This window comes from Fundulus heteroclitus, unplaced genomic scaffold (assembly GCF_011125445.2).
Source record: "Fundulus heteroclitus isolate FHET01 unplaced genomic scaffold, MU-UCD_Fhet_4.1 scaffold_151, whole genome shotgun sequence".
In the NCBI taxonomy this organism is placed as follows: Eukaryota; Metazoa; Chordata; class Actinopteri; order Cyprinodontiformes; family Fundulidae; genus Fundulus; species Fundulus heteroclitus.
The window spans coordinates 204,997-219,118 of record NW_023396563.1 but is presented as its reverse complement, the minus strand read 5'-3'; the positions used below and the strand labels follow the sequence as shown (position 1 = coordinate 219,118).

Here is a 14,122-nt window from a genome sequence, read left to right as displayed (position 1 = left end):
GCGTGGGAAACTCTGGCTAGCAGGCGTAGGAAACTCTGCCTAGCAGGCGTGGGAAGCTCCCACCTTTGCACACAGCAATTTTCATTTATTTGTAACAAATGTTTTACATCATGTAGGATATTCCTTCTACGTCACAATTGTATATGTTATGTTGGACTTTCACATAAGATTCAAATAAAATATTATTTCATGTTGGTGGATGTAATGTGACTAAATTTGGGAAAGTTCAGAAAAGGGCCACAGGAGGCACGGTCTGAGTTCATCAGAGTGCATTTAGAAGCAGAACAACACCCTGGTTGTAATCCTGTCATCCTCAGATACAGAAAGGAGGTAAGATAAAACTTCACCAACTCCAATTTTATATTCTATCATTTATTGTTAAACTGGTGTTATAGAGTTGTATTCCATTAAAGAATCACATTTCATTTTTTTTCTCGATCTTTATAGCTGCAGCACAAATGAAAAGTCTCAGGGTGGGGAGGCTAGTGTCCAGTTCAGGGCTTCGCCTGTTCCTGACAGTCCTGTATCTGCTCACAATGAGCTGCAGCTCCAAGTGTGACAGTCGAAGTGTCAGTCCAACCATTCTCCACCACAGAAGAAGTGTATGAGTTTTACATTATTATTATTTTTTAGATCCAAAGTCCAGTTTCAGATATTTCTTAGAAAAATACAATGTCAATGTGAGATTGGTTTGCCTCAGAAATCATTGGTTATTTGATGTTCAGATTTATCCCCACTCATCCTCAAATTCAACTAATACTTTTTTCATGTCTTCTTCACTAGTATCAATTGCACTGTTGAACTGGAGTCATCAACTCTAAAGAGAACCAGGGAAGCGCCAAATACTGAACCTGGACACAAGGAGGATTCCTCCATGCTATCTTCTCCAGCTTCTAGACAACCTGACACTGATAAAAGGAGGAAAATAGCGTTTTGGCTTTTCCTGCTGCAACTGATTTATGATAAGGTATGTTTAACCAAGCTGAATGTTGTTGATTGCATGAACTCAGTATTACATGAATAACAGAAACAACTGTGATGTGTTCAGTTTTTACTCTACTGAACATTTTTACTGTATTTTCCATACGTCTGTCTACTTAAAGAAGAAGAAGGGACACATATGGAGCCTTTCTCTGGATCCACAGCAGATGCCTCAGTTAATGTGTTGAAAGAAAGTCAGCAGAACGCCACATGTTCTGAGTCTGGTTCTTTGTCTTGTGTGTTTTAAGGTTACCCAACCTGGGGATGACATGCTATATCAACTCCATCCTCCAAAGCGTCCTTACTGACCCTGAGCTGCTCTCACCCAAGATCCCAGCTCTTCAGGTACAGCACTCCAGACAATAAAACATCATCAGTGTAAAGAACACTCAGAACTGTGTAGATTTGCATTCATACTCTGCATTGCAACAATAATCATACCCCTTCAATGTTTTCATATTTTGCCACGATATAATTACCGTCTTCTGAGCATTTATTGGGGCTTTATGTGATAAACCAACAAGAGTAATGCATGACTGTGAAATGGAAAAGACTCCACTTTACTCTGATGCCCCTAAATATTATCCACTGCAACGTTGAATAGCTCATGGAACAGTTCAATCTATGATCCAAACACAGAAAGAGTATGAATGGTGAAGGAAAGCATTAAGAGGCAGCCACGTTGGCAATTGTGACTAAGGAGTAGATGCAGAGATCCACAGATAAGGTGGAGTGTCTGTCTCCTGGACAACTACATATACTCTATAAATCTGGCCTTTATGGAAGAGTGGCAAGAAGAAAGCAATTGTAGACAGAGAGCCTTAGGGGGCCTTGTTGAAAGTTTAACACAATCCATGCAAAGGAGACCACACACATGATAGAAACGTGCTCTGTCAGATAAGAAGAAAATGAAACTTTTTGGCCAGCAACATATTATCTGTGGTGAAAAACTAAAACTCTGCATCACTCTAAATGTGTCCTCCTCAGAGACAAACATGGTGGTAGCAGCATCATGCCTTTGGGATTGACAATGAAGTTGCTTAGTACTGATAGGAATATAGATGGAGCTAAACAACTGACTGAGCTTAAGCTCCTCTGCAAATAAGAGTGGACAAATATATCAGTCATGAGAGATGCCAAGCAAGCAGACCTGCAGCTCTGATTAAATTAAATGATTCAATAAGGTACTGAGTTATAAAGATCTAAACAAATACATGTCATACCTTTCAGATTTTTACCTTTACAAAATCACAGTTGAAAAAAAAACAGCAATTTTCTTTGTCTTGCCAAGATCTAAGTTGGATGTAAACCTTGGTAATCAACTACTATGACAAAGGGGGCTTTCATTTATTTTAACCTAAAAAAAAGATTATGTTCTTCACTTCTGTTCTCACCAGATGGTTTCTAGATATTGAAGTCAGTCGCTACTCCAACATCAGAGAGGAGAATAAGTCGCTTCCATCCTCTTTTTAAATGGACCGTCGCTGAGTATAATTCAGATTTTAACGATGACGAGCAGAAGGTTAGTGCCATACTTACTTATACTAGACGGCACAGTGTCAATCTTTGACAGATTTTGTTTAATTCCTATCTTCTGAACCATTTCTTTGGGTTTCTGAGCAGGATGCCCATGAGTTCCTCGTTTGTGTTCTGGACATAATGAGGTCTGTGTCATCAGAGGTTGAGCTGACAGCTGTAAACTCTGGCCTGACCTACACGTGCCCAGTCCGTGAACATATTACACTTCAGATGTTAAACGTCAGAACCTGCAGGGGGTATGAATGTATTCTATTTACACTGCTGACTTGTTGCGTCTCCAGGAGCACTGTGGTTATTTCTCAACTCAACTGTCCATTTCAGTTGTGGTGAGCAGTCCTATAGAGTGGAGGACTTTGTTAACCTCACTCTGGAGCTGGTACCAGGGGGATCGGTGGGCCAGTGTCTGCAGGAGTATTTCAAGGTAAGTGCAAACATATTTGAAAAGAGAAGCCAGTTCTGAGAGATTTAAAGTAAAATAATAATTGTCTCATGCAGGGGGACCAGATAGATTACACGTGCCACTGTGGAGCGCAGCAGTCATCCCTGCAGAGCTCATTCTCCACCCTGCCAAAAATGTAAGAAAAATAAAAATGTTAGATATAAAATGAAGAATATGTCTCAGAAATAAGAAATCAGTCAGCTGCTCGTGTCCTTCAACCGTATTTAAACACTATGATGTTTTGTAGACGACAGGTCGTTATTCTCTGGTGAGCAAATGTTTGCCCTTTGCTCTCAGGTCATCACATCTGTGAGAGTATCCAAAGAGGGCTGGATATGGGGGATTCAGCAAACTCTTGGCTAACAGATGATGATGAACATGTCAGCCAAACAACAGGAGAAGTTGTCTGCTGCCGTAGACTAAGAAACGCTTTCCTAGTCTTCTATGAAAACCAGGGTAAGAGATTGATCTGTGTTTCACAGCTACAGTTTATTAGCGACATTTTATTAGCTACATGGGAGATCCAAACGCTGGCTGGGTCCGTTCCAGGTGCTCCTCTCGACTTACGCGGCAGAGAAGGTCGAACAACGGCTTCCTTGGACCCACGCGTCACACTGCAGGGAGGTGCCGCCACCGCCAGGGGCCGACAAATCGCAGGACAAGAAAGATCACACGCCAGGATCGTCGCCATCCACCTGAGCCACAAAGCTGGCTGTGAGGACAGCGGCCCACCACAAGTTGTTTTTTTGCAGGAAGAGGTGGGTGAAGAGCACTGCTCCGACGGAATCACAATAACATTCCGGGCAGTGATTTGAGTTGCTTGTCTCCAGAGAGAGAGACAACAGAGTTTGAAACAGCTGATCTGTGGAGCACAACAAGAATCAGCCTGTTTGCTCATTGCTTATGCTCCCTTCATGTCAGAAAACTGACTGATTAAAAAAAGAAAAAGGGGAGAGAAGAGGAGGCAAGAGGAAGACGAAGCATTTATTCATTTAATCCCTTAATCCCTTTGGTTAGACGACTGTTAACCTCCGCAGTATCTGGTAGCTTCTTTACGGGTCAAACGGATACAGAGACTGGTGTTTTCCCCGGGAAACATGCCCACAGATGTTGAAATTCCTGATCTGAGAGACGATGATGATTGTAATGTTAATGATACAACCTGTTAACATGGATTTCCTTTTTCCTTCTTGGTGACTGTTCCTTGTAATGCTTTTGAAAATGTTCCTGTAGGTTTGATGATATTGATTTGTTTGATGATATTGATTTGTTTGATTTTCCATTTTACAGTAGTATTGTCAGATTGTTGTTTTTTTTCCCCGTTACGTTTTCTTTTTTATTATCAATTTAGATTTATGCATGAATTAAAATGTTTAGTTGTATTAGTTTAGTTTTGCTTAAGCAATGTTTTAATTGATATTTGGAGTTTGAAATGTTTTTCCTGACATGATTCTTTTTTGTTCTCACTGCTTGATGAAAGAAATGGAGTTTTCTTATACCAAAGATCACTGATTTATGCAATTTTTGTTTATTACAGAAGGACAGACCTGGGATCTGATTGGCTCTATAGATCCTTTAATATTAGCTGGTAATGGTAACTCCTAGATTCAACACGGGGTTTTCTGGCTCAGATTGGCCGAGAGCAGATCTCCCTGGGGGTCTCACCAGTTTTTACTACTCTTGTGGGTAGCTTTTTCTGGTTTTTTCCCCGCCCACACTGAACCTCTCCTGCTTTTGCTCCTGGTTTGGTAAGTTTGAGGATGGTGGATGGTTATCCATCGAAGTGGTGAGTGGAGGATCGAGTAGGAGGGTTTTCAGGGTGGGGAGAGGGTAGACGGATTCGACCTTAATTAGCATACAGGCTTAGCTTAAGTAGTCTAATATACTAAAATAATCTGTGCATAGGGACCTAAAACAGGCCTTACTTAATTAGTTGAACCCTAAATTGTAGGCGAATGCTAAACCTTTGATCTTGTGTGTTAAAACTCCATGAAGCATTCAAGCTGATCTTTTTTAAAAGTTCCAGCACACATGATTTGTAACTGTTATGAGTCCTTGGTGTTGTATTTGCATATTCCTGTAATGAGTTATCTTGTTTTTCAATAAATACTGTTTGTCAATAAAAGTGCTGGAACTTCATCACTCTACCGTCTCCTTATTCAATAACTCTGGGAAGTCAGCTGTTGTTTAGAGTTCCATCCACAGGGAGCTGAAGAGTTTCTAAGACAAAGTGTGTTAAAGCAATTTCTTCCAAAGGGCATGATATAGGTTGTGAGAAGCACCGACTCCCTGGACAGAGGTATTTGCCAAAATCCTGAGTTTGCATCGAGTTTGCACCCTCTAGCTATCCTAGGGTGTGCTCCACTCATGACAATATGTGTCATTATTTTTTTAACAGAGTTGCTCAATTTAGTTAAATCGACACACACACAAACTTCTTCTCTGTTTGGTTTGGGTACTGGGACCATACCTGCACACCAGTCAGTAGGCTGTTCTACTCTGGAGATTACCCCTCTTCTGTTTGAGCTAGTCCTTTTTTACTCTGGGTAACAGGGAAGAGTGACACGTTTTGGGGTTGACAGAGCAAATGGTTTAGCATCTAAGATTTTGTATTCCCCCTCCATCTGATCTAAGTCACTGAATAGTTTTGGGAACTGCTCCTTTACTGCTTCTACCCTGGCCACCAACCCAATTGCTACACTTGCTGTGCGGCTAAGTAACCCTTGTGTCAGATCTGCTACTACATACACAGGCTGTACTGTAGTTTAGCTGGGAGTGCTCAGGTTAGCGGTAAACTTCCCTTTAACTGCTAGTGGAGACATACCTGCACCATACAATGTATATTTTGTGGGTTGCAGCTGTGGTGTCTGTGACAGAGAGACGTACACTTTTCCTGGCAACACGGTTACATCCATTCCTGTGTCTATTTTGAGTAAATAGTCCAGATTGTTCACTTTTACTTCAGTGATCCAAGCTTCCTCCATTTCATCTGTTGCTACTGAGCCCAGAAATGCAACTTCTTCTTCACTGTCATCACCTGCTGCCCATATTTCTCTTTTTGTTCCAGACCTGCACACTCTTGCATAGTGACTCTTCTTTTTACACTGATTACTCAGTGCATCTATGGCTGGCCACGTGTTTTTACTGTAAAAGGGAATCTTTTTCTTTAATGATGTCCACATTATATTTATTTTCATGCTTAAAGTTAACTTTAAGAAGATCCTGCTGTTTGTTAACAAGCTCACTTAAATCTAAGTCACTGCTTTTTCTAAAGTGAGCTCGGGATCCATTTGCAGTTGCTCAGATTTATCCCTTATTCCTACGACGAGTCTGTCTCTCGTCATTTTACTGTGCAGCCTCCTATAGCCACAATGTTCTGCCAAGGCATTTAATGATGTAATAAAACCATTTGCGGTTGCACTCGCTTCTTGTTACCTCTGATTAAGCTCAGCACGTTCAAAGCTAATGTTCCTTCTGACAACAACGTGCACATCCAGTTAGTATTTGGGGGTGTGGTTCTCACCTCATCGTCGCATAGTTTCAGTGAAGGAATCATTTCCTATCCTTTGTCGGCCATTGTATATATCAGAGGGTTAACCTGGTTTTCTTATGGCTGCAACCCAAGTCCAGATGATATCCTGAACTGCCCAAAGTGTCTGATACATTTAGACCACTCCTCTGGTGTTAAGAGATCAAACTTGGGCAGCTATAACACTTGAAATGCTGTTGGTGTGGCTGCAATGCTGCTAATTGGGAGAGATTAGCGCTTGCTACCTTGATAGCTTAGCTCTCTCTCTACCTTTTTGTCCAGGCCTGCAGTTCTACTGACTTAGTCACTAACATAACAACAATGACTTTCTTCTTGCCTCTGTTCCATAAAGACCACATTTGTGCAGTGTACAACTAATAGTTGTCCTGTGGACAGATTCCCCTACCTAAGCTGTGGATCTCTGCAGTTTGTCCAGAGTCTCCATTGGCCTCTTGGCTGCATCTCTTATCAGTGCTTTTCTTGTTCGATCTGTAAGTTCAGGAGAACGGCCTTGTCTTGGTAGGTTTAAAGTTTTGCCATACTCTTTCCATTTCCGGAAGATGGATTGAACATTGTGCTCTGTGAATTGTTCAAAGCTTAAGAAATCTTTTTATAGCCTAAGCCTGCTATAAACTTTCCACAACTTCATCCCTGACCTGTCCAGTGTGTTCCTTGGACTTCATGATGCTGTTTGCTTTCCAATATTCTCTCAACCAACATATGAGGCTGTCACAGAGCAGCAGTATTTTTACTGAGATTAGATTACACACAGGTGGACTCTATTCAGTCATTAGAAATCATCAGGTAACTTCTGGAGGCAATTGGTTGCAGTCAGAGAAAAGGAGGCTGGATACCTTTGTACTCAGCAATTTTCATTTATTTGTGATAAATGTTTTACATCATGTAGAATATTCCTACTTCACAATTGTATACAACATTATGCTGGACTTTCACATAAGATTTAAATAAAATATTATTTCATGTTTGTAGTGTTGTGGTAATTTACTAACCACAATGTTCAAGTCTGGTCTGGTGCAAGTGGATAACTGAATTAACACATCTCTGTATTTACTTGGTTTCTCCATCTTTTCTACTTTTCAAATGTTGACTCGAATTGAGTCTCTCTAATTTTGCTGTAGATTTTCAATCTTTTCAAGTTGTTTTCTCAGATATCTTTTCTTTGACGTTTTCACCTCTCCAGCTGTTGGAAATCTGTTACCAAGAAATGTTTCAGCTTTTCTGGGTCTTTCATTTTGGACCTTTTGGCAATTGCCTTTTTCCTTGCTTTGTAGTTTTTTTGCGCTTAGCTGCTATTATCAGCTCATCAAGCCAAATTAGTTAGATAACCTAATATTTTTGTCTTCCTCTTGTACACACCCGGTGATCAGCACCATCAGTGTATAACATCATTTTCAGTCATATGTATGCAACATTGCCTTCCAAAGTCTACCTGATTGCTTGAGTCAATGCAATGATTTCTGTAGCATTTGGACCTGTTTTTCATGACTTTTTCTCATATAGTCTTCTGGCTGCTCCTTGAAGTTTTTCCTGTCTGTTAGGACATGCAAGTAGGCTGTTTTGATACAATGTATGATTCTCCTGTACAGCCTTTTGCATAAGTACTCCCACACTTGAGTTTCTTCATGGTCAATTTCTTATTTTTGACTGCTTTCTTTGGCAAGCATTTTCAAAGGAAGACTGACCAAAAATCTTGTTTTTATTGCTGAGATTAGAAAAAAACATTTTCAAGGAGATCAACTCCCTATATCAAGGTGTGCATAATTATTAGGCAGCTTCTTTTTCTCAGTCAAAATGGGCCAGAAAAGAGATTTAAGTGCCTCTGAAAAGTCCAAAAATGTAAAAAGACTTTCAGAGGGTCGCAGCACTCTTGAAATTGCCAAGATATTGGGGCGTGATCACCAAGCCATCAAACATTTTGCTGCAAATAGTCAACAGGGTCACAAGAAAGGTGTTGAGAAAATGATGCCAATTAACTGCCAAAGATTTGAGAAGAATCACACGTGAAGCTACTAGGAACCCATTATCCTCCAGTGCTGTCATATTCCAGATGTGCAGCTTACCTGGAGTGCCCAGAAGTACAAGGTGTTCAGTGCTCAGAGACATGGCCAAGGTAGGGAAAGCTGAAACCTGACCACCACTGAACAAGACACTTAAGTTAGTACTCCACTGTGTGGCTAGCCAGTAGAGGCCTTAAAGATGAGAGAATAATGGCATGGGCCCCTTCCTCACCTGACCTAACCATTTTGAGAACGTGTGGGTCCTTCTTAAACGGGAGATGTACGGTGAAGGAAAACAGTCCACCTCTCTGAACAGTATCTGGGAGGCTTGCTGTCAAGAAACCGACTCCATGAATGGAAGGCTGCTAACTGTTATTGAAAAGAAGGGTGGCTACAATCATTTATTTTTGGAAATGTCAGAAATGTTCATTTGTAAATTTTGAGCTGTTTTTATTCTCACTTTAATGGATGAAAATAAACAAGTGAGATTAAAACTAAAAAGTTTTTTTATTTATAATAAAATTATTTTTATAATAATTCTGCACACTAATACTGTTGTTACCCAATAATTGTGCACGCACAGATGTTCTCCTAAGAAAGCCAAAATCTCACTTTTACTTTCTTAAATATTCAGGTTTGAGATTTATTTACATTTTAGATTGACCAAGAGCACTGTAGTGGTTCAGAAATAAAATTGATCCCCCAAACTACAACTTGCCTAATAATTGTGCACACCTTGTACAATGATACACACATCCCTTTCCTGCAGAAAATCTGAATAATTTGTTTCAAATATTGAATACTCATTTTTTTAATCAAGCAGGCAAAATAAAATCCCAATATAATTTTTTTTATCATTTCTTTTTTATTTATTTATTTATTTATTTGGCTTAAATACTTTTAACTTGACAATCTTGGCCAAAGTGAAATTTTGAACACCCCACAGCTGTTTTTAATGATAGGATTACTCATCTGAACATGTATTTCCCTGATGTGGTTTTCATACAAAAAAAAAATTAAATGCTCCCTGAAATATGAAACACCACAGCTTCCATTGCTTATAATCCCCATCAGAAGAGGAGCTTCCAGAAACATGTTAGAATAAGATGGTGCCAACACTTTTATAAAAACAGAATCAGAAAATAAATTGACATTCATGTTACACAGATTGGGGAGGGGGAGGGGGAGGGGGGCAAATGCTAATCCATTTCACAAAACAACAGTTGATTTGAGGCTCATGCGTTGAGTCCTGCGGTGCAAACTGAGAGATCCCGTATCCTCATAGCAAATCCTCTTTAGTGAACAGTTTCTGGTGCGGTTGGTGCTCAGAGAAGACTGTTGCATTGAGGATCCTGGTGGCTGTAAACGCAACGGTGCATCTCTGGGAGCTGCATGGATCTGCTTCCAGCTCCAGAACGGTCACATTGTTGGGTGCTGCTGTGCTCAGGTAACCTGACGCCGCCAGATAGATTTGCTTCGCATATCCATCTGGAAACCTTCCGTTGAAGTAATTTTGGGAAGGGGCGAAAATACTGGTTAGCTGATTGGCCTATGTTGGTGATAGACAAGCCAAATAAACCAATCAGATCAACGAAGCATATGACGTATTCGTCAACATGCTTCATCGTCGCTCTGTTACGAGCGACGACGAAAACACAACCACAAGCCAAGCTACTCTTGCTGCTGCAGGTAAAGGCTCGTTAGCTCAGCAAAGAAATACTCTGTAATTCCGATAAAACTTGCTCGATAGCCACGCTAACGCTAGTTTCATCGGCTGAAGCCGCCATGTTGTTTAGACTGAACTGTCGCGCTTCCCGTTGCGTCACACCTCAACCCGCCTCAAAGCCAACGCTGATTGGACGTTCGTTTGGTGAACGGCTCCAAATTTTTTTTTTTTTTTTTAGAAAAAACTTTATTTAACAATTGTACATTACACCAGGTACCAGTATCTCAATACACCAAACAAATAGATATAAACAAAGATGCAACAATAATAGTAAAGACAACAAAAAAAATAACAATAATAATAATAATAAGGGGCAACATTATATTATACATAGATTCAAGGACAAGCCATTAAACCAGCAGATTAAATTTACTCACAAAAGAAAGAAAATTACCAGCATTTTTTGTTTTTACAAATTCTAAAGATTTGACATAAGATTTTGTTTCATTTTTCCAATGAGATATGACTGGTTTACATTTTAAGTAACGGCATTTGTGTAAATAAAATTTAACTAATAGAATTAGAATGTTAATACCAACTTTATCTTCAATTTTTGCAACTATACCAAATAAGGCTACTTTAAAAGTAAAATCAGGTAATTGAATTCCTTTAGATTGGATCCACATCAGAAAATCAAGCCAAAAGGTTTGGACTACAGTGCAGTGAAAGAAAAGGTGTTCCAGACTCTCAGATTCAACCTCACAAAAAACACAATTTTCAGACGGCTCCAAATTTTCTTCAACGGAGAGTAGCCAGACTGATCTGCGAGTGAAACCTTGAAAGCTCGCGAGATCAGGATGGTCTCACGAGGCTAGTCTTTCTGTGGGCTGATCAGCATAACCTGTTTATTATTCTGGATCTGGATCGATCTTAGCCATATCTTTCTCAACCACTCTTAGTGGTGTCAAGGTAACATTTTAAGACTTTTGCAAGAAAAAAAGGTTTAATTCTGAATAAAGCCAGGTGCTTATTAACGCACATCATGATCACATTAATCGATTGTGAGCCCATATAAGCTGTACAATCTGCTTACTTTTTTGTTTTCTAATCCGAATACATTTCAATCTGATTGGGACATTTTGTGCGTGTAAACATAGCCAGTATTCAAGCTGTACTTAAAGCATTATGTATCAGTTTAAACGTCATTTTATTGTCATACTTTATAAAGAAAAAGAAATTTAAACATATTCAAATGTCTTTCAGAATTGAATTTAAATCTTGTTTTTTTTTTATCTTTTGTATTACACGCTATTTCTTTTTACTTTGTTTATGTTTCCTTCTGGAACCAGTTGACTGTGATGGAATATGAAAGCTTAGGAACCATGACCATGATAAATTATTTTTATGGATTTTTATTGCATGTCTTGTTGTCATTATGTTTCTACTGTAGTTGTGTCTGTTTTTTCGGTCCTTTAGTTTGCTGTTGTTATCTAGAATTAATATACCACGTTTTAGCCAATAGTATAGTTTTTTTTGGTCCTTTAGTTTGCTGTTGTTATCTAGAATTAATATACTACGTTTTAGCCAATAGTATAGTTTTTTTGTTTTGTTTAGTTTAAAATAAAAAAAAGACATGCTATATAACAATGTGCTGCAAAATGGCATTATTATTGGTAGCTTTGTTCCCTTGCAGCAAGAAGGTGATGGGTGAAAATCCTGACCTGGAGTGTTTCATGCATGGAGTTAGCATGACCTCCCTGTACATTCGTGGGCCTGGGTACTCCAAAAAGTGGTTGGCCTAGTGATTAGAGCAGCACGCTTCTGTTCTGAGAAGGCTGCAAGTACCTGGCACGAGCCCTGCAGACTGCCACTATGGGTCCCTGAGCAAGACCCTTAGCTCCAGATTGCTCCCTAGACACTGTAAAAGCTGCCCTCTGCTCCCTAAGGGATCCAGAATCAAGACTCTTTATTCTAGTCATGGGTGGGTTAAATGCAAAAGACAATTTTTGTTGGAATGTACAGTACAATTGCAATGACAAATAAAGATTTTGCTTTTCTTCTCTTGTCACAGTCTAAAATCTTGACTGTTAAGTTAACTGGTCTCTCTAAATTGCCCTTTAGGGTCAGTGTTAGTGTATGCAAAGTTTTTGTCCCTTGTGTCTCTATGTTGTTCTGTGATGGACCGGTGACCTTTCCAAGGTGTACCCTGCCTCTAACACCCAATGATCGATAAAGATGAGCACTAGCCCGCTTAACCCAGTATGGTTAAGCGGGTATAGACAATGGAGGGATGAGAAATCCCTTGACTGTCCCATAGTGGGAAAATTTGGGCGTGAAAGTGGCAAACACCCGCTATCTTAAATTCTAAAGCAATAATCAGAAAGGCAAAACTAAAAATAATCTAATGGATGGATATATAAATGAACTCGAGTATACGTAAAGTGGGCCCAAGTGGCTGGGGAGAGGGATGTCTGAGCCTCCCTACTGAAGCTGCTATCCCAGCGACCCGACCCCGGATAAGTGGAAGAAGATGGATGGATGGATGGATGGATGGATGGATGGATGGATGGATGGATGGATGAAGTATATGTAATCAAACCAAAATAACAGTCCAAAGCCATTATATTGGTGAAGTTTTTTAATTGAAGTTATACAAAGGATCTGAAAGGTATCTACATTTTCTTTAAATTGTCTGTTTTTTATGTGGTTGTGAAACATCCTCTAGCATTATCTAATTGATGCTTGGCTGGTACCAAAATTACACAGGTTTGAAAAAAGTGAAGGGGCTATCATGCATCCTGCCGTCTTCCTCCCTCTCCTCCCTCTGAAACTTGAATTTGTGGGATCTGCCACACCTCTGAACATTCTTTTCTGCAGCAGCTCTATTAGCCAGACCATTTTCACTTGTTCACATGCCTTTATATTCTGTGGCTCCACATACACCGAATTCGAAAGCCTCAGTGTGAGTAAATGTTTCCACCATTCTTTGTCTGCCTTGCCTGTTTTGACCAAGTTCAATTCAATTCAATTACATTTAATTTATATAGTGCCAATTCATGAAACATGTCATCTCGAGGCACTTTACAAAGTCAAATTCAATCATATTATACAGATTGGGTCAGATTATACAGATTGGTCAAAAATGTCCTATATAAGGGAACCAGTTGATTGCTTCAAAGTCCCGACAAGCAGCATTCACTCCTGGAGAAGCGTAGAGCCACAGGGAGAGTTGTCTGCATTGTCCATGGCTTTGCAGCAATCCCTCATACTGAGCAAGCATGAGGCGACAGTGGAAAGAAAAAACACCCATTAACGGGAAGGAAAAACCTCCAGCAGAACCAGAACCAGGCTCAGTATGAACAGTCATCTACCTCGACCGACTGGGGGTTACAGAAGACAGAGCAGAGACACAACAAGACAAACAAAAAAGCACAGAAGCACACATTGATCCAGTAATCTGTTCTACATTAGATGGTAATAAGTTCTGGTTTCTGGGTTTCTCTGTCTCTTCTTGCCTCGCTTGATGGGATAATGATGAGATGCTTGATTTCTTACCGCCACAAGGTTTCATTTCATCAATATTTTTAGACAATAGAAAGCCAATTTTTTGTCATTATGTACTTTAAATGTATAGAACATAAAAAACTATTTCCTCATAATTTAAAAACTGTGAATTAATCAAACTTTTTCTGATGTGATCTTGCTTTGACACAAGTGGTTAACGATGCCTCACATGTCCTTGACTATAATACATCCCTCCCCTCAGAAACTAAACATGCATGGACACTGACAAGGTCAAGTCACGTTACATACAGTCAAAAGCTAGAGAAAAATACAAATAATATAAAAAAATGCCTGGAAAAAAATGTCTGAGGGTGCCATTGCCTGTCATTCTACTTAGTAATCCCATCAATGTTGACTGAATACTGGACCTACTGTCTGCCCATAAC

At 39.7% G+C, this 14,122-nt stretch overlaps 1 long non-coding RNA gene across 2 annotated transcripts; it reads left to right on the top strand.

The window, feature by feature from the left end:
* Positions 1-5,098, top strand: LOC118558727. 2 transcript variants are annotated; one of them, XR_004928451.1, is made up of 10 exons: positions 1-330; positions 448-602; positions 784-967; positions 1,230-1,326; positions 2,379-2,503; positions 2,605-2,756; positions 2,842-2,941; positions 3,016-3,095; positions 3,257-3,415; positions 3,509-5,098. It is a non-coding gene; the product is annotated as an uncharacterized LOC118558727 (long non-coding RNA). The 2 variants fall into 2 exon arrangements; XR_004928452.1 differs by having other exon boundaries at positions 1,230-1,359.
* Positions 5,099-14,122: the final 9,024 nt, after the last annotated feature.